Source organism: Antechinus flavipes, chromosome 1 (assembly GCF_016432865.1).
Source record: "Antechinus flavipes isolate AdamAnt ecotype Samford, QLD, Australia chromosome 1, AdamAnt_v2, whole genome shotgun sequence".
In the NCBI taxonomy this organism is placed as follows: Eukaryota; Metazoa; Chordata; class Mammalia; order Dasyuromorphia; family Dasyuridae; genus Antechinus; species Antechinus flavipes.
The window spans coordinates 211,228,395-211,254,657 of NC_067398.1; the positions used below are offsets into that span (position 1 = coordinate 211,228,395).

A 26,263-nucleotide genomic window follows, 5' to 3' on the forward strand; every position below is an offset into this window, starting at 1 on the left:
CTTCTATAACATCAGGAAGTCATTGACTACTGGCATGGGTACCTAAAGGATTCTTAAGAGCAAATCTTTACCCTTAACCAGATTGCTAAAATCTTAAGGAAAATGAATGTTGTTTCCTTATTTTGCTGGGCATGGAATGTATACTCAATAAACACCTGTTGATTAAACAGGGGTGTAAAACTGATAGCTTAAAATTCCTTAATCAAATATTGTATTGAAGACTTGAGAAGCAGCATGGCCCAGAGTCAGGATAACCTGAGTTCCAATCTTACCCATAACATACTATTTGTGTGACCATAGTAAATCACTAAACCTCTCAGTGTCCCAGACAAATTGTTAAGGCAATGAGATGGAAAATGATTTCTGTTATGCACTGATAGAGGAAGTTTTTTCACTAGTAGCTTCCCTGAATTGATTAAATGGACCAAGCAAAGGTCACTTTGTGTTAACCAACAACATAAAACATCTAAATTATTTTTAAAAGCATTAACCAATTTAAGGACTCATATAGTTGAGCCTCCAGAAGCCACATGCAGAAATGAAAAAAAAATATTTAAGTAAACTTTTAGATCTTGCAACAGATGAGCCACTGGCCCCTTTAAGAAGTGATGAGAAGTGTGGGCAGCAGACATTCATGGCATATGGAAAGACATCTGCTCTTGCCAGGGCCACCACCATTATGTAATTTGCTTTCTCTTTTTCCATCACTAGTTGGCTGCTTTTCCATCACTAGTTGCCCTGGCTTTGCCCTGATTGCTTTCTCAGTGATATTGCTTACTCCCATTTGGCTTTGTTGACTCAATTATGGCAGCAGGTTCCCTTTATTCCTGGCTTCTGTCCCAGCTCTACTGGTTGGCATCTCAGGCCCCGTGATGCCCTTTTCAGAGGGACTCCTTGATATGTGGTTTGAGCTTGTGAACTATAGACTCTCTGAATCCCAGATGGGATTACTCAAGTCCATGCTTCAAGTCGTAGCTAGACTATTAACCACTCACTGAATAGTGGAAAGATTTTGGGGACTGAAATTAAGAAGACTTGAATTCTAATTCAGATACTTGCTAGTTGTGTGACCTGGGCAAGTCATTTAATCTCTACCTCAGTTTCCTCAATGAGGAATATGAAAGTATCTTTCTCCCATAGTTGTTGCGAGGCTCAAATAAAATATTTGTAAAATGTTCAGCACAGTATCTGATGCATAGTAGGCACCAAATAAATACCAGATATCACCTTTAATGATCCAGGTGAAGCCACCAGATTTGCTGTCTAGTCTCAGGTTACATGTTGACCAGACTCTAAAGCACAGAGAGTAACAACACTCTCTAGACCTTTCAGATATAAAGGATAAAATGACTACACTATCAATGATTGGAAGATTTCAATATGACATTCTAGATAGCAAAGGAGCCACAACCAAGATTCACCTATCCAACAAGGGAAAAAATTGAAAATCAATGAAATAAAGGACTTTCAAGCATTTCTAATGAAAAGACCAGAGCTGGATAGAATATTTAACTTTCAAATATATAACTCAACAGAAGCATAAAAAGATAAACAAGAAATAGAAATCTTAAAAAACTCAGAAAAATTATATATATATATGTATATGTGTGTGTGTGTGTGTGTGTGTGTGTGTGTGTGTATACATATGTTTATATTCCCATATGGGAAAATGACACATAACTCCTAAGAACTTTCTCATTTTTAAGGAAGTTAAAAGGCGTGTACATTGACAAAGGGCATGGTTATGATGAAATGATTATTTTAAAAAAATAAAGTTAAGGGGTGAGAAAAAGGAATGCACTGGGAGAAGGGAAAAGAGAAAGATAGAATAAAAGAGGTATAAAAGAGCTTTTACAATAGAAGGGAAGATGGAGATTGTAGGGCAGGGGAGTACTTAAACCTTACTTTTATCAGAACTAGCACAAAGAAGGAACAATATATTCACTCAGATATAGAAATCTTTCTTATTCTATAGGAAAATAGGAGGGGAAAAGGTTAAGAGAAGTGGGGAGTTGATAGAAGGAACAGTAATTGGAAGCAAAACACTTATGAGTATAGAATAAAAGGGGTGGGCAAGGAAATAGAATGGAGTAAAATACACAGTAATCATAATTGTGATAAAATATAGCAACTTTCTCTAATGTCTCATTTCTCAAATATATAGAGTACTGAGTCAAATTTTTATGAATACAAGTTATTTTCCCAACTGATAAATGGTCAAAGGATATGAATAGGCTACTGTTTATGAATCAATCACCTGTGAATGACTTAGCTATTCTCAGCAATACAATGATCCGAAACAATTTCAAAGGACTCAAGATGAAATATGCTATCCACTTCCAGAGAAAGAACTGATGGAGTCTGAATACAAATTGAAGCATACTATTTTTGACTTTTTAAATTATTTTGTGCATTTTTAGGGTCTGTGTTTTCTTTTACAATATGATTAAAATGAAAATATATTATGTATGAACACACATGTATAACCTATCTCACATTGTTTGCCTTTTCAATGTGGGAGTGAGGAGCAGGGAGAAAATTTGGAACTCAAAATTTAAAAGAGGACTACAAATTGCTTTTATATATAATTGGGAGAAAATAAAATGTAAGAGAAAAAAGAAAACACATTTTATGTCAGTTTTTAAAAGAGTGAAGAGAGAGATCATTTACAACTAGAAGAAAGCTTTATGAAGGAGAATCTGATTACATTTTGAAGGAAGTAATAGCGAGATTCTATTTTAGGCATGTAAAAAGAAATGAACAAAGACAAGCTGATGAGAGGAAAAGGCGAAGTACAGAGGAGAGAGAGTAATCCAACTGAACTAAGATTTAGAGTATGTGAAGATGAATATTGTAAGATAAATTTTCAAAGATAGATTGAAACCATATTGAGGAGAATCTTGAATATCAGAACTAAGAATTTATGTTCTTTATTACTAGGGCAAAAGGGAGACACTTGAAGACTTTTGATTAGAGAAGTAGTATAATCAAACAAGGAATTGATGAGAAAATGGATTGGAGAAGAGAAAACTTGAAAGTCCAATGACCACTTAGAGGAATATTTCAATAGTCCAAGAGATTCAGAACAAAATCTCATTTTTTTCTATATCTATGGCCTTAGAGTGTAAGAAGACTCAAATTCAAGGACTGACAAATATAGTTATCTCTTCTACATCTCAAGGGTTAGGGATGTGACAACCCTACACTGTAATATTTGAGTTGAAATTATACAATATTATATGTATATATATACTGTGTGCATTTCTGAGTTTCTAAACTTTTTCTGTGTCATATGCTGACCTTTGTGTGTCACCTATGACTTCTTTTTTTTTTAATTTAATTTTATTTAATAATAACTTTGTATTGATAGAATCCATGCCAGGATAATTTTTTACAACATTATCCCTTGCACTCGCTTATGTTTCGTTTTTTCCCCTCCCTCCCTCCACCCCCCCCCAAGATGGTAAGCAGTCCTATATATGTTAAATATGTTGCAGTATAGCCTAGATACAATACATATTTGCAGAACCGAACAGTTCTCCTGTTGCACAGGGAGAATTTCACCTATGACTTCTGTAAAACTCCCCCAAATTTTTATTTCTTATACCAACTTGTGATATATAAAAACCATGATGGGGAAAGTCACAATATGAAAGGAATAACTGCACACATTATCTGACTAGAGTACAGATGTTAAGGGGGAAAAGAGCTAGATAGCTTCCTTACAAAGGGTATAAATTTTTTGGTTTTTTTTGTACTTCAATCATAAGCAGTCTGTTCTCCCTGTTTAATCTTTTAGAGGAATAGGGGACAGGAGAGACTAGTCCTATAATTTCATTGGTACAAGGAATCTTCAACTTTACAGTCTTAGAAAGTTGTCTGGATCACGGAGAGTTTAAGTGACTTGCCTAGAGTCACACAATATATGTCAGAGACAAGACTTGACTGTAGGTCCTCTTTACTCGAAGGTCACTATATGACTACTACCATGCCTCCCTTCATCATTTGTTCTATAAAAAGTGAATTTCTTCGTTATCTTTCTAGCTGCCTCATTGGCTAGGAATAACTGAATCCTCTGGCTCCTTCATTCACTCCTCTGAGCAGCAGAATGGGTAACTGAAAGTCCTACATTGCTATGTTCAGAGAACAAAAAATACCCCTGAGAAAGTTCTGTCCAGTCAAAATCCAGGAATTTGGGGAGCCTATAGAGAGGGGATAGTTTAGTCCAGATTATGACCCTACTACCACGAGGAAGGAAAACACCACAACCACGACAACAAAACTAAGCTTATATTTTAACTCACGCTTGAAGATATTTATGGAAAGATATCAACCTTGATGAGATGTATGAACCGACAACTATTCAGAAATAGAGCAGGCAATATTCTGGATGGTGAGTCACTGCTTTCCATAGTCTGACAGCACAGAGTATTCTTGCTGGACAGCTAGTGCTTGGAGCATAGTAGGTCTTTGATAAATACTGGTTTATTGTATTCAAACATATGACTGAGAGCCTATCAGACTTCCTAATAAGATACATGCTCTCAAACCTCAAAGTCTCAGAGTCTCTTATACATGGAGTGGGGAAAAGAAAAAGCAAGAAATGTCAGCCAATTTTCCCAAGTTGAACAGTGAAAGTCTTGATATTGTTTCTATTGGAGAATTGACAGATCTACATGTAAGCAACAACTTAAACCTAACATTCTCTAATAAGAGGAAGCCTGAAACAAGGTGGGGATGGAGCAGGATGACTATCTATACTTAGAAATGCTGAGAGACTTCCCCTCCCAGATTGATATTTAGCTAGATAGATAGACAGATAACCATAATATATATATATAAACAAGGGTTTGTTTTTTTTTTTCAAGTCCATTCTTTGCCTCATTTCTTTCTTATCTAGACAATCATTAAATGGGCATTAAGTCATACTGAAACTCTATTAAGACCTTAGCTTAAAAAGACCAAGGTCTACTATTGTATCCAGGACCATCTCTAGTTATCCTGATCTATATCTGGCCACTTAACCCAGATGGTTCTGAAGAAGAGAAAGTGAGGCTGGTGGCTTTGTGCAATCCTCCCTTCCTTAAATCCAATTCATATGCATGTCATGACATCACTGCCTTAATGTCATGCTCCTCTTCAAGAACAAAGGACAAACCAAGAAAAAGAAATTATCTATGAATTTTCTCTGTTTTAAAAACAAACACTCATACATTTAAATACACAAGCTCATATGATCCATGATATTTGGTTTTAAGTACAAATAAAGATACCAGAAACACAAAAGGAATTTAAAAAAGCAATAGGACACAAATGAATCATTCATTCACTGGGTTATTTAATATTTAGTTATATGTCTACCATTTCAGGCACTGAAGAGATATAAAGTTTAGATGAGACAGTCTTTATCCTCATGAGCTTTCAATCCAATAGGAAGATTTACACTCAGAGGCCCTGAATTCAAATCCTATCTCTGTCTCTTACTAGCTAGATAACAAGGCAAATTACTTAAGATAATTCAGTGGATAGATTGTTGGGCATGGAGTTAGGAAGACCCTCAGGAAAACTCATCTTCTAGAGTTCAAATCTGGCCTCATACACTTAATAGCTGGGTGACCCTAGGCAAGTCACAACCTGACATGGCTCAACTTTCTCATCTGTAAAACAAGATGGAGAAGGAAATAGCAAATTATACCAGTACTTTTTGCCAAGAAAACCCCCAAATGGGGTCACAACTGAAACAATAATACCAAAAGGAATTAAGTAGGACTTAGTAATTGATTGGGTTTAAGAACTGCAGAGTAGAGAAGAATAAAAATAATTGCAAAGTTGTAAGTTTGGGAGAATTGATTGAATGTTAATCCCTTTAAAAACAAATTATGAAGAGAGGAATAAAGGAAAGAGGGAAGGAAGACAGGGAGAAAGGAAGAGAGAAAGGGAGGAAAGAGGGGAGAAAGGAAGGAAGGGAGAAAAGAAAGAAGGGAGGAAGGAAGGGAGGGAGGAAAGAGGGGAGGAAGAAAGGAAGGGAGAGTGGGAAGGAGGGAGGAAGGAAGAAAAGGAGGGAGGAAGAGAAATAGGGAGAAAGAAGAAAGGAAGGAAAGAAGGAGAGAAGGGAGGGAGGCCATATAAGGAGTTGAAATTTGAAATATGGTAACCCATATAGGGAGAGTCCTAGAACCCTACATATGCTTCTAAACCTCTATAACCCATCATTAAGTTAACATTATTCCAAGGTTCAAGTAAAGGATGAAAAATACACAAAGCCAGAGAACAAGTACAGAGAAAAGTAAGAAAGATTCTATCAAATCAATCTTATCAAAATCAACCAAGAAGTCATGAATGATGAGGACTGAAAAACAAAAATTTTGGTGGATTGAATAACTGGGAACTTTGGAAAGAAAAGTTTCAATAGTGTCTGTGTTCTTGGAGGAGGGGAAAATCCTATTATATGGGTTTGAGAAAAAAAGGAAGTAGCAGAATCAAAAAAGTTACTTGCAAAGGTATCACTTTTTAACTTCAAATTATCTAATTCTCTCATCATGAAAACAGAGACAATGAAGGTGTGGTATAGAGAAAGGAGCACTGATTTTATGACAGAATGACCTGGATTTAAATTAAACTCTACTGCTTCCTATCCTCTGGTCAAAATTTGCTGGGTCTCTCTTCTTGGACTAAATGATTTCTAAGATTCTTTCTAGCTCTAAATATTATGATGCTATGAGCTCACCACTAGCAGGGGAAAAATGTTTAAGAAAATAGAAGAATAGTAGCAAGAATATTATATTACCTGATTTGAGTTTTTACAGAGTCCATTTGCATGGCCTAAATTGATAAGTAGTTTGAACTTACATTTACATTGTTTTTAAAGGGATTAACATTCAATCAATTCTCCCAAACTTACAACTTTGCAGTTATTTTTATTCTTCTCTACTCTGCAATTCTTAAACCCAATCAATTACTAAGTCCTACTTAATTCCTTTTGGTATTATTGTTTCAGTTGTGACCCCATTTGGGGGTTTCTGGCAAAAAGTACTGGCATAGTTTGCTGTTTCCTTCTCCATCTTGTTTTACATGTTAGTTCATTAGAACAAAAATTTTTGGAAGTTGGATCAGGAAGTCAGACCTATAATTTCATTTGGATAGGAAACTCTCAGTGAGGAATCTGTTTCTACCGATGCAGATCACCAGCTACTTTACAATTATAGTCTTAGGTGGTACTGGAGGCACTGAGGAAATTAAGTGATTTTTCTAAGGATCAGGTATTAAAACCAACAGTTCACCCTGTAATCACTAAAGGCAGTGGTTCTCAAAGTATGGTCTAGATTCACACAGGGGTCCTCAAACTTTTTAAATAGGGGGCCAGTTCACTGTCCCTCAGACTGTTGGAGGGCCGGACTATAGTAAAAACAAAAACATTGTTTTGTGGGCCTTTAAATAAAGAAACTTCATAGCCCTGGGTGAGGGGGATAAACGTCCTCAGCTGCAGCATCTGGCCCACAGGCCGTAGTTTGAGGACCCCTGTTAGAATCCTGGGGATCTCTGAAACCCTTTTAGAAGGTCTACAAATTAAAAAGTAGTTTTTATTTCCAATATGGTAAATGTCTATAAATATAATCCAGATAAACAAAAACGCTTTGGCGAGATCCTCAATAATTTTTAATAGGATAAAGATACTGAAAACAAAAGTTTGAGAACCACTGCAAGCCATGCAAATCCAAAGCAATAATTCAATAATACCAAGATTTGGATTTGTTGTTGTTTGTCCTTTTTTTTTTTCTTGAAAAGGATCATGGCATCAAGGAGATGATGCCATGACATGCAAGTGAATTGGATTTAAGTGAGGAAGGACTGTGCAAAAATCACCACCCTCATTTTCTTCTTTAGAACCATCTGAGTCCATTGGCCAGATATACACCAGGATGACTGAAGATGGCCCTGGATGCAGGAGGAAATCCTGACTTTTTAAGCTAAGGTCTTTAAGAGAGTTTCCATTTGACTGAGGAAATGCCCAATAAGTGATTAATGCCTAGTAAGAAATAAATAAAATTTATATTTATAAATATAGATATAAACAGATAGATACACACACACACACACACACACACACACACACACACACACACACACACATCTATGGTTACTTTTGTTTTCCATAGTGACAGTGAGAAAAGCAGCTTAGAATCACAGTTTTAGACCATTTATAATGATTAATTACTCATATTCTAAATGTGAAAATATTGTCTAACAAGCAGTGGGACAATATACTGCTAGAAGAAATGAATAATACTTATATTACCTCAGGGAAGATTTTCAGGACATAGGTTAGATCCTTAACACTGAATTAGAACACAGAGAAGACTTATACAGAATGAGAAAGTATTAATCAGTAGGCTATAATATATCATGGTAAAAGGGAATCAAGAAATCACATCAAAGAAATCATGAAATTACATATGTTGTAGAGAATATGGAAAAAAGAAAAACACTTTAAAAGTCTATACAGGATAGACTCCAAGAAAAAAAAGAAGATGAAGCTTTAAACAGCTCTATGGCTCATATTTGTACAGGGTATAGAATATGATGCATAGGCCCTGTTACTAATCAGCCAGTATCTGTATCAACACACTTTTTGTATGCTTTTACCCTCAGTTTCTACTATCCTTTTAACAACTGTTACAATCCAACTCTGCTTTCTTCCACAAAATTTAAGATTACAAAAAATCTCAACTGCATTCTACTGGCATAACAATTTTTAACAACTCCAAAACAATTAAGTTATAACTTGGTTTTACAACGCTAGTGAATAATAATAACCGATGTTCATCATAATGGCTCTGAAGCACCAGATCATGACTAGCTATGTGAATCATCGAAGATTAAATTATGTTCTGTTTAATTTGAACAGAGTGTATTTTTAAACATTCTAATTTTTTTAAATTGGTTACCATTAAGTGGTATATGAGGAAGCTCAAAAGTAGAAATATGCAATTATCTAGAACTTTCTATTTATTTGAAACTGTTCTAGATAAATAAGAATTTACTGTACTGGCAATCTTCCTGCCTTTTCCTTGAAATAAATAGTTACATCAGTACCTGAACTGTAATTGCCCTTCTCTTCCTCCAAATTTCATAACATAGAGCTGTTCTTCTGTTTATAAGATTACAATAACTGTGTTGAGTTGGTCACTGAATCAGTTCTGGTCCATGTCACTGATCAGAAACTTACTTTCTTAATTTCGCACTGATCAAAGTACCTCTCTTTGAACTGAATTTAAAATGACTTTTTAAATCACTGAATTTAAAATGATTCAGAACCTAAGGAAGATGGGATTATAAGAGTAATAAGTAATGTAAATTTAAGAATCTCTTCAGATTATTTTACTTTAAAAATACCAACAGCAAAGTGAAAGCCTATACTGCTAAGTAGAATAGAAGTGCTAGCAAATCCTATTAAACTGAATGGTTTTGAGTCCAGAAAGCCTCTGAACTTTCAACTTGGTATTGCTGAAATGATCACTACTACATATTAAGACACAGTAATGAAGGTATTATAGATTCAAAGAAAGATGGTGTTTAAAGGGATTTTTGAAGTCATGTAATTCAACCCCTTCCTTTTATGCATATGGAAACCAAGGTTCCCAAATGAACAGATCCTCAAGGTCACCTAGCTAGTTAGTAATAGACAAGAGTTGAGTGAGGATCTTTTGGCTCAAAAGCCAGTGTGCTTTTCACCAAACAGGATTCTTCCTTAGTTATATGTATATTTTGACAAATAATATATTTGAAAAATTGACTTTATTCACCAAATCTCATGTGAGTGTGTGTGTATGTGTGTATACATAATCTTGTAAGCCTTTTAGCAGATGTAAACACCCAGTATAGTACCAAATTCAGGGGGGAAATGAAAAAAGAAAAAGCATGAAAGGGAAAAGAGGGGAAAAAAGTAGAAACAAAAGAGAGAAAGGGAAAGGAAGAAAGAAGTGAAAGAGTGACTGACAGGAAAGAAAAAAACCTAATGAATGTGATGAAAATAGGTAATCAGAGTTTCTCACTGCTGTTTACAAAGCAATGAATGGACACAATGTCATTAGAATGAAATATCATACTACATGTGATGTGATTGGTCATTTTGCCAAGCAGAAGGAAAACAGTATTCTCGTTGGCTGCCTATGGTTACAAAAGCCAAGTTTCTGGGAGTGAAAGCTGAGAAGAGGAGAAACTTGGAAAAGGAGACTGAGTGATAAGAAAGAAAAATGAGAAGTGGAAAGAAGATGAGGAAAGAGAATGAGATACAGATGAAGCAGAAACAGAGAAACAGTAACAGGTAGTTTTATAGCCACCCCCACCAAATAAACAAAACAAACCAAAGCAAAAAAGAAAAAGGTACAAAGAAACAGAAAACAACCCTCTCACCACAAAGTAACCAGCACAACTCTTACTTTCCCTACATATCACAGAAGCCAGAAGTCTCCTTAGGGCAGCATTCCTGGGTTACAAAGGCAGACAAATCACAGAGAAGAACAGCTGTGTTAACATAGAAGCTGACCTGAGTACCTTAAGATCCCCTAAAGACCAAAATAGCATAGCAACTGACATTTATAATGAAAACCATATCCCATCAAGGATGAGTTCAGTGTATCATTATATGTATAACTGTGAAAGGAAACCAACCACTTTTCAAGGCAGCCTGTATCATTTATGGTTAATTCTTCCTGTTGGGAAGTTTTCCAGCATATGTCATTTAAATCTGCAGTACTTTGCAACTTCTACTCATTCTTCCTATTCTCCTTTCTGGGGCCAAGTAATATAAGTTTATTCATTTTTCCATACTACAGCCCTTCAAAACACTTTTAGTCTGCTGTCATGTTAAGTTTTCAGATATGATGCAATTGCCTCAGTTTCTTTATCTTTAAAATGGGAACAATAATAGCACCTACTTTACAGTACTGTGGTGAGAATTAAATGAAATGGGGTACTCAACTTCTTAATGATAACCTGCTCTATGCTTAGCTAAGTCAGTTCTCAGACAATAGAGATAGTCTGTCACTAGACTTTTTTTTTAATTGAATTGAACTTTATTTCATATCTAAAAATCAGTTGTCACCTCATAAATTCTTCCTCCACAATATCTTTCCCATACATTCCCTTCTCTATATCAACATGGCCACCACCCTATCACTCTATACATGCCTTCATTGCATCATGAATGGACTATTTCAACAGCCTCTTTGTTAGTTTCCCTAACTTGAGGTAGAAAAGAACTCCTTTCTACAGTTACTAATATAATTTTTCCTACAGTGTAGGTCTATGTTCCTCTTCTATTTAATAAATTCCAATGCCTTTGAAGTTAAATATAAAATCTGGTTTCTAAAGGCCTTCAAAGCCTGGCCCTAATCTATCTTCTCACCCCATTGTATTTATTCTCCTTTGCCCACACTGAAGTCTATCTAGCCAAAATGGTCTTCTTGATGGTTCTTACATGTAAAATTTCATATTCTGATGCCATGTTTTTGCACTGGTTGTCTCTCCTACCCACAAACTACCTTCTTACTGATGAGGTCTAGATTTTGAGATTTCTGGTCAGGGAACCAAAATGATGATGGGGTTAGAGTTCCTAGTGGTCAGGGAGTTAAATGATGAGGTTAATGGCAGGTTCGAGGTTGAAGGAACCAAATGAAGAGATTTGGCTCCCCTAGAGTCCACTGGGATTCGGTGCAGGGTAGGGAGTTGTGGGAACCTCCTTCTGTGGCGCAGAAGTCCTTCATAATGGAATTTATTCATAATGGAATTCTAGACTGGTAAAAGAAGTTTATTATTGACACTGGGAAGTCAGCCTTTGCTATGCATGAAAGACTGAATTCTTAGTGGCAAGCTCCCGACAGAGAAATATAAAGTTTCTAGCGGAGAAATTCCAACAGAGAGGTATAAAGTCTTATTAGGGAAACAAGTGAGCAAGATAAAGAGAAGGTAATGCTGAAAGAGAATTTCATCTGGCAGAGGGTTGCTACTATGCCTACTAGGTCCTCTGCAAGGACTGAGCTCCAAGTTGGCTCATTTTATAATTGAGGCCTTGGCTACAAGCTGGAAGTTGCTTTTGATGGGGGCTGAGTGCAAATTGAGCTGGAATTAGAATAGAGAATCTTAGAATTAAATGAGTGTCTCTAGGCTGATCTTTAATTCAATGGGAAGCTTAATCAGTACTGAGTATTATCAATGCAGGTGGTGCTCCTCTCTCAGGATAACAGAATGAAGCTATTTATCCTGTTTCCTTCAGGTGGGGTCTTTTACAGAGGCCAGGGTTCAAGGAGAATCTCTCCTTCAAGGTGCTTCTCAAGTGCTTCACCTCATGGCTTACCCAGAAGTCAGAGAGAGAGAAAGAGTTTCAGGGCTCCTCTCATCATTACTTCTCAACCCCACACTTTAGAAACCTTTATTTCCTTTACTTTTTTTTTCTTGTTCATTTATATATATGTGTCACTAGGCTTTTGCTATACATACATATATTTCTGTATATGTGTGTGTGTGTGTGTGTGTGTGTGTGTGTGTGTGTGTGTGTATATATATATATGTATATATATATACATTTGCATACATGTCATGAAATTTTTGCCAATGTTGAGAAATAGCGGCTGTTTGTCCCTCATTCTCGAAGAGAACCATGTACAAGTGAATTGGATTTAAGTGAGGCAGGGCTATGCAAGATCAACCACTTCACTTTCCCCTCCAGAGCCATCTGAGACCAATGGCAAGATATAGATCAAGATGACTAGAGATGGTCCTGGAGGCAATAGAATATTTCTGCCTTTTTAAGTTAAGGTCTTCAATAGGTCTCAGTCTGACAGAGGTTGGACCCATTCAGTGATTAAGGCTAGGTAAGAATTGAGGCAAAAAAAAAAAAAAATCTCATCTTTCACTAATCAAAACAAACAAACAAATCAAAAACAAAAACCTAAATAAATAAATCTGGGAAGGGAAGGCCCTCAGGGTTTCTCCAAAGCAGAAATGATTGGTATTTGCATTCAATTTGAGTCGATTAGGATCCAAACAGTGACCAAACTATAGTGGCCAAGAATTGGAGTGGTTTTGGTTTAAGCTATGGTCTTTAAAGAAAGAAATTTATCCAGTAAACCTCAACATATCTTGGGAGGGTTCAGAAGTAAAAGAGAAAAAAATGCTTTCAAGAGCATGTAGGTAAGGGTGTGATACCCTATGTGAACAGAGGGAGAGAAGGAGGGGAGGAAAAAAGGAAGGGAAGGGAGGAAGGAAAAAAGGAAGGAAAAGAGGAAGGGAGGAAAGGAGGGAAGAAAAAAGGAAGGCAGGGAGGGAGAAAAGGAAAAAGAGAAGAAGGGAGGAAAGGAGGGAGGGACTAACAGAAGGCGGGAGGATAAGAAGGAGGGAGGAAGTTTTCCAAGTGATCAGTTCCAGTTTGTGGGCCAGCTTTATTAGCATGGTACAGTAGAATGACCCCCAAATGTGGAATCTGAAGATCTAAGTTTGTGCTTAGCCCTACCACTTAAAGGCTCTATAACCACAAGCAAATCATGTAATCTTTCTCTACTTTATGATACTAGATGAGGTAGTGGAAAGGGCACTGGATTTGGAATTAAAGGATCCAGGTTTGAATTCACTTTTTATCTCTGTATCAACAAATCAATTCCCTTTTCTGGGATCTGGATTCATTCATACGATGAGGGAACTGGACCAGATGTTCTTTAAGTACTGTTCCAGCTCTAAAACTCAAAAGCTACTCATATATTAATTAAATAGGGCTGACAACACCTGTCCTTCCTGTTTTGCTGGGTTCACATGAAGATTAAGTAAGAAAACGGATATGTAATAGAAAACCATTAAGTGCTATGGGAATGTAAGGAATCATTGTTGCTATTATAAACTTTGTACTAGACAGCAGATTTCCTACTTCAAGAAACTGCTTTGCCAAGTTTTCAATGCACAAAATGACTTTAACTGAAGAGATGTGATCTGACCTTTAGAATGTTCTTTTGTTACCAATGGGTTTCTACTGTATAATCAAATTATTGATATTGAACAATTCTAATAGAATTCATAGATAGCATTTTAAACTTTACTATATCCTGTTTTTATATAGTGACTGTGAAATAGGCAGTATAAGATTATTATCCCCATTTTACCAATAGGAAAAAAGAATAGCAGAGGTTCAGAGAATTGAATTGATTTGCTCCTGGTCACAGAACTAATAAATATGGAGCCCAAGATTTGTATCTAGTTACCTGTTGTCAAATTCAGCCTTTTTTCTGCTACATCATGCTGTCCCACTCCTTGAGCTTCAGGCATCTGTCCTCAAAGGACTAGGTTTCAATTCCTTTCTCTTTTACTTACCACGTCAGTGAACTTAGAAAATCACTTACTTTGAACCTCACTTTCCTTATCTGTAAAACAAGGAGTTGGACTAGCTAGTCTCTGAAGTCCCTTCTCTAATCAGATAGCATCAATATAACAGTATTGGAAGGGCTGGGAAAAGGTTTCAGAAGCAGAAAAACAATTTTCAGGTTGGTTATTATGGCTGAACCCAACTGCAAGGCTGAAGAAAGGCACAGCAGAAGCTCTCCCACATCTCAGGCTTTTGATTCACAAGAACACATACATGATTGACTGCCTAAGAAAAAATACTAACAATCTCTTGATGAAAAAAGACTAGTATAGGATTTTCACCCTTTTATAAGGAAAAAAAAAAGAGAAATTATGGAAAAAGTTTATGTGTGGGATTATGGGGTGTAAGTGTGTGTGTGAATGGGTTAAAGTGAGTGAAGACCTCTTAGGGGAATGTGACCCTGAACTATACCCTAATTGTGACTTGAGACTTTACAATAACAAGTTAAGCTATAGCTAAAAGCTGCAGGGATATGATTGTCTTAGAAGAGCATTTTCCTTCCATTTTCCTCCCACCTCTTAATTAGCATACTTCTTTTAAAGGTGATGATGACTTTGGGAATTCAGGTAACAGAATTCTCTCATCCAAGAATATCTACTTGTATAGAAGTTCTCTAGGGAAATTTAAATTAAGAACTTGTTATTTATTCATTTTCTTTTGTTTCTGGGATACACATTTATAATGTAAGCCTGGACTCCCCCAGATAATGGGAGAAAATTTCAGGATGGGGACTTCTGTATTCAGGTTCTATTTAATCTTGTGTTTTACAGTTTGGGCTTTGCACTTCTCTATTTACACCTTGTCTTTTGAGAGTTGCCCTTTCTCATGAGATTGTAATAAATTCTTTTTTTAAAAAAAATATATATTTTTTGCTTTTTACTTGGAGAGTCTGATTTTTAATTTGGGTAAGGGTCACTGTCCCACACATGTGTGTTAAGGAGAATTAACCAAACAGTTAAACTAGTGCATCCATGGTCCATCAATATATATAAGATAACCACACCCAGATATAAACTGTACACATTCCTCACTTGATGAAGCTCTAGGATTTCAAAGAAAGGAAAAATATATGGTCTCTGCTCTTGAGAAGCTTACATTCAGACAAGAGAGACAACGAGCAAATAATTACATATGTGTAAAATATATTCAGAATAGAAGGGAAGACATAGGGGACACACAAAGAATCATGTTCTGCAAAAACTGGGATTTGAGGTAAGGTCTGATGTGATAGAAGATAGGAGGAGAGGAAAAGAAGGTTAACATTCCAAGCATCAGGACTGGCCAGTTGAAAAGACAGAGTTGGAGCAAGATGCTTCAGGCCAGTTCCAATAGTCTTGTGATGGAGAGAGCTATCTGCACCCAGAGAGAGGACTGTGGGGACTGAGTCTGGCTCACAACATGATATTTTCACCTTTTTTATTGTTTGCTTGCATTTTGTTTTCTTTCTCATTTTTTCCTTTTTAATCTGATTTTTCTTGTGTGTTATCATAATTGTGGAAATATCTATAGGAGAATTATACATGTTTAATATGTATAAGATTACTTACCATCTAGGGGAAGGGGTAAAGGGAAGGGAAGGAAAACATTTAACATAAGGCTTTGCAAAGGTAAATGTTGAAAATTATGTATATGTTTTGAAAATAAAAATTTTAATTAAAAAGATAGAATTGGAAGATGAAGTATGAGCAAATCATTTAATTTACCCTAAAAATGGTTTCCTCATTTAAATATAGAAATAATAATTCTTACACTGCCTAGCAATTTCAACTGAATTCAATAAACATTTATTAAGTACTTACTATGTGTCAGGCACTAGGCTAAACACTGGGGATACAAAAAGAGGCAAAAGACAACCTTTACCCTCAAGGAGCTTATAATCTAACAATGGAGACAATATATTAACAAATCTATACAAAGCAAGCCATATACAGCCCAAATCAGAAATAGGGATTAATTAAAATAAAAAAAGGAAAACACTGGAATTAAGAGGTATTGAGGAAGGCTTCCAGTAGAAGGTGGGATATTAATTGGGAATTAAAGGACGCCAGAGAAGTCAGTAATTGGAGTGGAAGAGGGAGAGCATTCAAAGCATGGGGGACAGCCAGAAAGAATGCCAAGAGTTGAGAGATGGGATCTCTTGCTTGTAGAATAGCCAGGAGGCCAGTGTCACAGAATGGAAGAATGTATATTAGGGAGTGAAATTTAAGAAACTCGTTAATTCAATAGTGAAATTTAAGACACTGGAGCTGCAAGATTAGAGATCAATAGAGAGACTGGGGAAAAAAGGTAGATTTGAAAATCATCAGTATAGAGATGATAATAATCCATGAAAGCTGATGAAATCGCCAGCTGAAATAGTATACAGGGAGAAGAAAAGATGGCCCAGCTTAGAACCCTGAGGAACACTTACAGTTAGAAGGAATGATCTGAGAGAAGATACAGCAAAGGAGAGAAAGAAGGAGACGTCAGTCCAATCCCATTACATGTTATTATGAAATACGATATTCAAGTTGATTCAAATAATCAGCATTTTTTACTGAACATCTGAATCAACTTTGGCAAAATTGGCACACCCTAGGAAGAAATGTAAGCTTCAGATAAAGGGGAGTATTTTTAGAGAGAAAGGGAGGGGTCAGAGAATTCATCTTTCCGCCAAGGGAAGGAGGCAACTCAATAATCAATGGCTGCTTAAAATGTCACCAGCTTTACAAGAGTCATCTAAAAAGCAAATATTCCTGATTTTGATCCATTTCTTCTTGGCTATCCAAGCAGTAAGAGGTTCGAATCTTTAAGATTATATATGAAAAGCAAAGCTGCCCTCAGATGGATCAAATCAACATTAACAGGTAATGTTTATATATTTATAAAAGAAATGAATAGTCACTTCTAGATTGAGAAAATGGAGGGGAGTATTTAGTCAATGATTTGCACAGATACTAAAACTTCTTCCCAATCAAAAAAAAAAATACAAAAGGAAAAACAACTAAAAATCCACAGAAGAATTTTTGGAAAGGTTACTAATATTAATGAAAAACAAACAAAACAACAACAAAAAAGTAAAAACTAAAAACAAACAAACAAACAAACAAAAAACAAACAAGCCCATCCCAAACTGTAGGGTTTTTTTTTTTTTTTTTTTTGCTTGACCAGCTAAACAAACAGAAAGTAACAAAAAAAGAAAGAAAATGGAGAGGTTGTCTTTAGCATTTTTTAAATCTGAGTACAAAATAGAACTTATCTCCCAGAAGAAAAGACTTCATAGTAAACCTCAAAAGCCAACTTTTTTACGTATCCAGAATTCAGATTTTTATCAGAATAGAGCAAGAACTAAAATAACTATACAATTAGATCAGAAAAAGTATGTCAACACACGCAAAAATTTCACCAACTTTTTCTATACTTAGCTTATGTTATCATCAACATAATGGCTACTGAATCATCAAAAGGAATGGACAGAGGGTCTCAAATTTTTAGTGAAGTCCTAAGCTTTAATTAGTTATTAAAAGATACTCCCAAAGTCTTAGTCAATTCTAAGCTTCAATTAACTTTTGACTGATTGTTGATTAATAAGCATTTATTTAATTGATCATTATTACTCATTAATTCAACAGTTAGGTAATTAGCTATTAGAGCTTAGGTCACATTAAGTTTTTTAGGGTACTCTGTGCTAACAACTGAGAGGCATTAAGATGTGATATGGAGGACAATGGATTTATCAGAAACTTGAGTTGAGTCCTAGTTCCCACTGTATAATCCTGGGAAATTTACTTAATCTTTTTCAGCCTGATTTTCTTTATCTACAAAATGGGGATAATACTTGCATTACCTACTGCATCCAATTGTGAGGTGTTCAATGATATGTAAAAATTCTTTTGTAACCATAAATGTAAAGAAAAATGTGAACTATGTTATTTAAGAATTGTGGCATATTGAAAAAAATAAATTTAAATGGTTATCAAATATTTATTATGAGCATATTTTATGCACTGCATTATTATGTCCTGTGAGGAATATTTTCAAAATCATAGAGAAAAACAGTAAGGAGTGGGGGGTGGAGAAAAATATAGTATCTGATCCTGAATCTCTGAAAGCTTATTTATAGTCTAATTAGTCAGTTTATAGGTATTTATTTTCCATACAATTCAGAGTTTTGTAATTAATATCAATCAGGTCTTCTTTTAACTATCTCTCAACTTTGAAATTCACTCCTGCCACTCCTCAAAGCAAAGTCTTCAAATCTACTTCCTAGCCTGCTTTCTTAGAGATTGGGACAATCAATCCTTCTCCTCAAATCCCTTCCCAGATTAGACTCCAGAAACACATGGTTCCCTCTTGGCTCTATTTCTATCACTCTGATTACTCAGCTTCTTTTAATGGCATCCTCCCCTCATCCCTCCCACTGTCACTGGGCACCTGTCCTAACTCTTCTCCTTCCACATTCTGTCTAAAAAATCACATTCATTTTCATCAGTAAGATATCTAGGTTATTCTCTAGGAAGCTAGGATGGTTACTTCAGGTTTGCATCAATTTGCATAATAACTTACATGTATTCACTTTTAGCAGTAAATACCCTTAAATGCCAAATCCATAAAATATTGTAGTGTTACGGTAAACTATAGAAAAAATTTCAAATTCAGTATCCAGGGTCATTGGAATAAAAGAACACAATTTCCTCAAGCTGTTCTCTCAAACCAAAGCCAATTCTGAAGAATACCTGGAGTGATAAAGGAACCAAATGAGAAAAACATCCCTGAAAAAAACCTGTTAGTCCAACCACAATTTTGAATACTATTTGCTTGGGATATCCACCTTTCTGTCATATGGAATTTTCCTTTAGTCTTCTATTGCCTCAAATTAAACATAGAAATTACAGAATTTCTCCAATCTTGATACATTCAATAAATTTTTATTCAATATCTATATATGTGCATCTATCCATGTATATATATGCCTACATATGTGCATATATGGGTATGTATACACAGATACCAATACCAAATAGTTGACTATTATGTATAAGAAATTATTGGGGATATTATCCCTACTTTCAAGGAATTTATAATATAGCTAAGAAAATCTCAGGTTTCATTTAATATTCTCTTCCCCAGGATACCTCTCAAATTTTTAGGCATGGGTTCTTGCCTTGCTGAATCAATTTCACTTTTCTTAACAGCATCTACTTACTATATCTCTTCCTCCCTTTCCAGCAGTGATCCTATCCCATGGTCACACATAATAATCTTTCCAGTACTAAATAAATTCAAGATCACATATATCAGAGTAGGAACTGGTTTAATAATTGGTCACATAAATTGAAGAGAGTAGATTAAAGGCCAGGGGGAGAATGAACATTCTCATTGTTGTAATGTGGCAACCACACTCTTATACGCCTATGCTTATTTTATAGATTCCCTAGGGCATTTTCAATTATTGCAAGAAGTGTCACAAAAGATTCATTCCTCCCTCCCCTTCCTCCCCCTCCCCTTTGAAATGAAAACGTTAATTTGTTTTACTTGGAAAAAGAAAATGCCATACAATAGAGCATATTTAGGTAAGGTAAAAAATGTAGATTAGTCAATCAGTCATTGTAGGATGACAGATTTTGAACCTACAAGAGTTCATTGTAGTATAACCACATCATGTTATGTGTCTTCTTTGAAAGATCTATAATTTAATTGGTGTGAATATTTTCTCTACTTCTGCTGATCATAACCCATCTATGAAGTTTTTAGTTACTGTTGCTAAAATAATTGATCTTCTTATGGCCAATCCTCTCATGATGAGCCCATCATGATATATTTTTATCTCCCCAAAGGTTGAGAATCATAGTCCTATGACCTAGAGAGATGATATAATCAATGCAAAAACAGAAACTACAGTCACAATGATATGACTGAGTGAATTCAAGGGGGAAATATAAAATAGGGATTGTATGAAAAAATTGGGATCAAGGAGATAATTGGAGAAATGTCTTGCTTTACTCTTGACTGTTCATGTTCACTTCCTTACCTAGAACTCTAAGTTTCTTGGTGAGGCAACTTAGTGTCATGGAAAAAGCTTAGGGCTTAGAGCAAAGGAAAGAAGGAAAGAACCAAGCATTTATTAAACAACTCACATCTATTAAAATGTATAAGAGCCAAGAGGGAACCATGTGTTTCTGGAGTCTATGTTCCAGGTGTTGTGTTAAGTATCTTACAAATATTACCAAATTTCATCTTCACAAAACTCTGGATGGCAGGAGCTATTATTCTCCCCATTTTATAACCAAGGAAACTGAGGCAGACAGGGGTTTAATGACTTGCCTAAGGTCACATAATTAGAAAATAATTGAACTCAGATCTTCCTAACTCCAGGTCCAGTCTTCTATTTACCTTGCTATCTAGTAGCCTCTAGAAAATGAGTTTAAATCCTACTTCTAAAGAGGTTATTTTATTTCTGTCTCAATTTATCTACAAAATTAGAGTAATTGATGCTCAAAAAGTTATCAAACTGTGCCTAACCTTTATTCCAACAGTGTTAATACTGGGCTTGTATCCCAAAGAGATCTTAAAGGAGGGAAAGAGACCCACATGTGTAAAAATATTTGTGGCAGCCCTTTTTGTAGTGGCAAGAAACTGGAAACTAGTGGATGCCCATCAGGTGAAGAATGGCTGGATAAATTACGATATATAAATATTATGGAATATTATTATTCTGTAAGAAATGACCAGCAGGATGATTTCAGAGAGACCTACATGAACTAATGCTAAGTAAAATGAGCAGAACTAGGAGATCATTATACATGGCAACAACAAGACTATACAACTATCGATTCTGATGGACGTGGCTCTCTTCAACAATGAGAGGACTCAAACCAGTTCCACTTATTCAGTGATGAAGAGAGCCATCTATACCCAGAAAGAGAACCATGAGAACAGTGTGTGGAACACAATATAGCATTCTCACTCTTTGTTGTTATTTGTTTGCATTTTGTTTTCTTTCTCAGTTTCTCTTTTCCTTCCTTCTTGAGCTGATTTTTCTTGTTTAGCAAGATAACTGCATAAATATGTATATATATACATGTATTTTAACATATGTACCTGCCAGCTAGGGGAGGGGGGAAGGCAGGGAAAATTTGGAACAAAAGATTTTGCAAGGGTCAATGTTGGAAAAATTACCCATGCATATGCTTTGTAAATAAATAAATAAATAAATGAGAGTAGTTGGACATTTTAAAAATTTCTTCTAGATCTAAATCTATGATCCTATGTGTGGAAAAGACATCAATGAGAAGATGAGGACTAATTCAAGATTTATAATTTGTTATTTTATTTGGTAATTTTTTTAGAAGAAAAGTTTTTTTTTTTTTAATTTCCTTCAGAAAATAAAGGATTTAATGGCATGAGGAACATAAAAAGTACTTATTGGATTTCAGCTAATGTGCATAGTACTGTGAAAGTCACAAAAATATGTAAGAAGATATCCTCAAACAGTTTGTAATCTAGATAGAAGAAAATACACACATTGATAAGACAGGCAAATAACAATAAAAGACAATTTTAGACAGCAAGAAAAAAAAACAAGAATATAGAGGCAGAATGGGTTTCTATTCCCAAATCTACCACCTCCTCTCTTTATAAATAAAGTAGTAATCACAGCTAATAGCTATTATATACAAAGTTCTTACTCTGTACCAGGCACTGTACAAAGAGCTTTACAATTACTGTCTTATTTGATCCTTATTACCCTGTAATGTAGATGCTATTATTATTCCCATTTTACACATCAGGAAACTGAGGCAGACAGCGGGTTAAGTGACTTGTCCAGGATCAAAAAGGTAGTAAATATTTGAGGCCAGACTTGAACTTAGGTCTTCCTGACTTCAAGTCCAACACTCTAGCCATGGCTGCCACATAGTTGCCTCTAGCATGTCATCTTGAGATGATCCAAGGGAAATGGTAAGAATAACCTTCTTACCACTCTAGGCACACTCTAGGAGAATACTTCTAAGTCTTGGGTTTCTCAAAGAGAATCAAAAAAATGCTGGAAAGTAGTAGGAGAGGGCTTTCCACCAGCCTTCTACTTCTCCTACTGTCATATCTATATAGCTTGTCCATTGTAATTCCACAACTTGTTATTCACCATTATGCCCTCATTTTTTTTTAATTCTCTAAAATCTTATATTTTCAAGTTCTTTTTTTTTAATTCCTTGGGAAGTAATGTTTTAAGCCTTATTATTTAATATGTAAAAATGATTAGTAGTACATAAATGCTACAGATTGTCAACCCTTGGGCTAGCCTTTACAATCTAGTAAGGAAGCTCTCAAGACTATAATTCCTTTTTTCTCTGATGCCTTTACTCTTCAAGCAGTCTCCAGAAACAATTTGTTTCTAGTTGAGAAATACTGATCATTTACAAAAAAAGTTGATCAAACTAGAAGTTAACACTTTAAATCATTTTCCTGTGGAAGAAGTTCTATTTAACCACAGAACGATTAGCATAGATAAAGGTCTCCTCTAGTTTATTAATAAAATTTTTGGTATATTTGAAAGTATGCTTACTTCTATGTCCCCATTAACTCAAATTCCAGAGACCTTTTGAACAGAGAGAAGTCCTTTCCACCTACCCACCCACATACTCATCTTCAATACATATTGACATTTATGTGTATGTATATAAAATTTTCTTTCTCATTGAGATTTAGCTCAAAGTCAGAAGGGATGGTTTAAAAATCTACATCACAAAATCATTCATAAGCAAACAAAACATTCCAAATCTTAGAAAGGCTAAGCTGAGGTCTGAATATCTCAATTATATATGAAGAGGCTAGTGGGATGACTTAGACTAGGTATGGACCATTTCAATACCTTCATCCTCAGCCATTTATTTACATACATGTACATACATACATCTACGTGAGATCTAGCAGGAACCTGGAGAGGGTATCATAAATATCATAAATAACAATGGGAATCCCTCATTGAGGGAGGATAGCTTTCAAACAGGAAGATATGTCAAACAGGAGTTCTCTTCTCCCATCTACCTGGAGGTAATAAACCTCAGAATTGGAGTTCTGAGAATGATAAGCTTCTGTTAATACTAGGCTAAGTCCTGTTGCTCTTATCAGTCATGGCAACAAGCTTTAACCTAGTATTGTATTGGCAGAAACTTTTCTTTGATCCCTCAATGAGGGACCCTATCTTTACTTATGATGCTTAGCTTAGATGACCCAGCAGCGATACATCTACCTGTTTGATTAAGCTAAGCTAATTTATTCAGCTGATACATCATGTCCTGCAAGGAGATAGCCCAGCTGAGCTGAGGAACAGACTAATCAATCAGAAATGCCTGTGCTGATGAAGAAAAGCAAGAAAAGCTATCAAGAGCAAGAAAAGATATCAAGATTGTATAGTTCTGGAACTGTTTTGGTCACTTTTGTTTTCTTAATATGTACTTCACTATCACTATACTTTAAGTTTGTTTCCATCTCTCTCCTTCTCTTCTTCATTCTTCTAATCCTCCCCTCCCCACTCTACTTCCCCCACCCTCAGCCCACAGACTGTTATATTTGTGAGTATTAGGGCAGATTTAGGGGTAAAGACTTTGTAGACCTTTATCATTATGCCATTTGAATAAATTCCTTTACTAAGAACTAACCAAAATCTACTGGTGGACAATTAGGGTAAAGAACTAGGTGAGGGTTCTTGAACTGTGGCATTAGCAGGATTGACACTCCCAAGTTTATCCCTTGAACTAGACCCAGTGGGCCAGTGCCAGAACAGGTTGCAGATATGAGCCCATATGATGCTTAGCCCAATTCTTCCCACATTTCTGCCAGATCTTATGCAGCTGAATGGCCGAAGATGAGGTACTCAAATGGTCCATATCCAGTGTACTTTATTAAAAAAATTCAACAAATATTTATGAAGTGACATATGCATATAAATATTATAATCCTGAAGAGGCAAGATAAATTAGATAAATTGCAGTGGAAAATACAAAAGGCAGAAAACAAGGAAGAGAAAAATGGGTTTGAAAAGGGGATAAAATAATTTTGTGAATTGTGAATGATTTTCCTGAATCAACAGAGCATAGAGGTCCTGTTGAATGCTACTAGAGCATAGGATTAGGTTCTGAGCCTCTTCCTATTACCAGAATATTATTGACAATTATTAAAACATTCAGACAAAAAAACAGAATATATAAAGTAAAATTAATTAAAAATAGAAGTTTAATAAGGATGTGGCCTTCACAAAAAAAGGCTAACAATGGGATTGTGAGTTTAAGTTGTCTGTGTTTTCTCCTCTTTATGCTCATTGCTTTAAAGCTCTCATTCACTCTCCAGCCTTCAGCTATCACTTCTCTGCAGATGACTTCCTAATCTATATCTCTGAACAGCCCTTTCACACTAGCTCCAGTCTCATATTTCCAATTGCCTGTGTACATTTCTATAGGCAATGTATGTATTGTATGAACTACTGCTTTAAACTCAAATTATTTAAAAACCAAACACCAGCTTCTCTGCTTCTCTTATTCCCAATCTTTCTCCCATCTCTCACTTTCTTATTTGTTTTCATTATAACTGTTCCAGTTTGTCATACTTTGAACAAAAGGGTTTTTTTTTTTTTTTTTGTGAGGATGAGGTTGGCTTTCATGACATTAACTTTGGAAAAATAGTTACAAATCCTAAAATTGTACAATTCCATTCACCAAATATTCATTGATCTTGCATCTACAAAGTCATGCAAATCCTAAATATTGCATGATGTACCCACTGTATATTTTATTACAATGCTTCTTTAGATTTGTCCTAAAATTACTTTCAACAAATGGCCCTTTATATTTGTAGCATTCCTGTATTTGATGAACAACTCACATTCATCTTTATAATTCTAGATCATATTCCATCAATCTTCATCTCCCCAGAATTTTAATCTAGTATTTTATGATAGGTTTGGATGCTACAAGTAGCAGAAATATGTATTTTGGATTTCACATTGTAATAAGCAAACACTAAACTGGTCAAAAGAGCAAATGTATACAGGAAATTGACACTGTAATGAAAGTGTAGACAGAAACATAAAAAATATTAAAATTTTCAAGTTATTTGAATCCAAAAATAACTCCTTTTCAATGAACCTCATCTTTCATATTTCTTTTAATAAACAAAAATCAAAATTCATCTCCTCATGATCTGAATTTTCATCTCTCAAGAGTTATATATAGTAATTAATTATTGTTTATATATAAAAAACTTAAATATTCTACTTGTCAATCTCAAGTTCATCTTCCTGTCAAGGAAATGCTTTTTCCAGTAATAAGGTCTACCAGCAGCTGTTCCATAATCTATTATTGCACAAATCAAATACTGAAATCTAAAAAAGATCTCTGATTATTAACTGAGTAATCTTGGACAATTCAATCTCCGCGGGTCTCAGTTTCCTCCCTAATAAAAGAAGTTTGAATATCCCCAAATATCCTTTCAAGCTCTAGGAGCTATGATCCTATGAATTTGATTAAATAGAACAGTATTAAAAGAAAAATTGTGGAAAGTCCCAGGCTAAGTAGAGAGTTTGGGCGTGGGATGAGATTCATGAAGACAATAGGCAGGTGCTTATTTTTTATTCACCCCCACTCAGCTGACTCAGAAAAGAGACAATAGAATTAGAAACAGTTGTCATTGGTTTTTCCTAAGGAAGAGAAGCAAGCTCTGGGAGCCCTCTTAGATTTTTTTGGAAAGAATCGAAGAGGACGAGTGACAGGAGGTTTGAGGAAGACAGATAACTTGGGACCCTAAGGGGCTACTGCAGACTGGGTTCAGCCGCTTAAATTTTTCGTGGACCGTTAGCAGACTTCCTGATTCATTCTCCCT

General features: G+C 35.4%; 1 protein-coding gene across 1 annotated transcript in view; it reads right to left on the reverse strand.

Moving 5' to 3' along the window:
* Nucleotides 1-26,263, reverse strand: part of TMOD1 (tropomodulin 1) — a 116,656-nt gene that overhangs the window by 89,075 nt on the left and 1,318 nt on the right. The window lies entirely within an intron of this gene.